This window comes from Rhagoletis zephyria, unplaced genomic scaffold (assembly GCF_001687245.7).
Source record: "Rhagoletis zephyria isolate East Lansing unplaced genomic scaffold, Rhagoletis_zephyria_1.1 Rzeph_scaffold_07786, whole genome shotgun sequence".
NCBI lineage: Eukaryota > Metazoa > Arthropoda > Insecta > Diptera > Tephritidae > Rhagoletis > Rhagoletis zephyria.
This window is the reverse complement of record NW_016164868.1, coordinates 28362-29732: the sequence shown is the minus strand read 5'-3', so window position 1 is coordinate 29732 and position 1371 is coordinate 28362.

Here is a 1371-nt window from a genome sequence, read left to right as displayed (position 1 = left end):
ATTCTACGTGGGTGAAGGAAAAGGTTAGGTTGCTAAGAAGTGGATTTTTGCGCTAGTGTTCTCCAAAGCGCCAAAAGGGTTTCCAAAGGGGAGAAGCTGAAATGGAAGTAAGCGGTTTAATTATTTTTTAATGTAGTATATCACCTCTTAAGAATTAGCATTAGGCTGCCTCCTGTATGTATACGCCTAGTAGACCTCATACCACACAGTTTGTATGCGGCACCGTTATCACCGGCCTCGATAACACCGAAAAATAAATAAACCTTGCTATAAAAATTCCTGACGAGCCCCATTGAAATGTAAACAAAATTTAATCAGCTGTTTTCCCAGCAGCTGCCCAATTTTCCTTTAAAAAAATATCTTTACTCTGGTTCATCAATGCCCGAAGCTGTGTGCGCATACGATTGTGCAAACTTACTTGAATACATATATATTGTGAATACAAGCACGCAGTTTCTTCTGCGAAAAATCAATACAACCAACATAACTTTTAAAAAATTTTCATTGCGATTTTTCTCCTTAAAAAACACTTTTCATTGAAATATTTAAGTCTACTTCTTCATTACAAACTCTTTTTTTAGAGTTTTCAACAACACTTTTAATTTTAATTCCAGTTGTTAGCCTTTTAACTTCTCTCTACATATCCCAGGGTAAACGCCCCGAAGTATGCTACGACTTTCACAGAAACCACTTAGCAGATGCAAATAGATAAATAAAGGCAACTAAAGACTTTCGGGCATTGTTTAACACATTTTTACCTTAATTTTGCACTAGCATTTGGATTTTTTTTGTGGAAAATATTCTGCGGAAAAATTTTCACTCCTTTCTGGTCAAATGTCAGCTTCGTAGGTGCACAAAATCAATACTGATAGCAGCAACGATACGAGCGAATGGAAAAATAGGCAGCGTAGCCGAATCGTGGCTTTTGGGCATACATACTAAATCCATATCTAGTTAGAAATATATATGTATGTATGTATGCATGTACCTACACTTACATATAAAACTATATACATACACACATATGTGTGTTTTTACTTTGAGGTACTTTCCTTTATCTTGTAATGTTATGCGGCGTCAAAAGCATATATACGTACATATGTATATGCATACTTATCGAGCCCTAACCGCCAAAACGATGTAAGCGAAAATTTTTCCAAAATTTTCTTTTTGATGCAGAAATGTTCTTAGAGCATCTAGATGCATTTCTGCATCAAAAATAAAATGTTGAAAAAAATTTCGCTTACATCTTTTTGTCGGTTAGATCTCGATCTGTACATAAGTATGTCTTTACTATATGTACATTTTTTGTTTTGATTCAGCTTTTCCGGCATTTTAGGTCAAGATTACTAACATGCGCACAAGCATAAC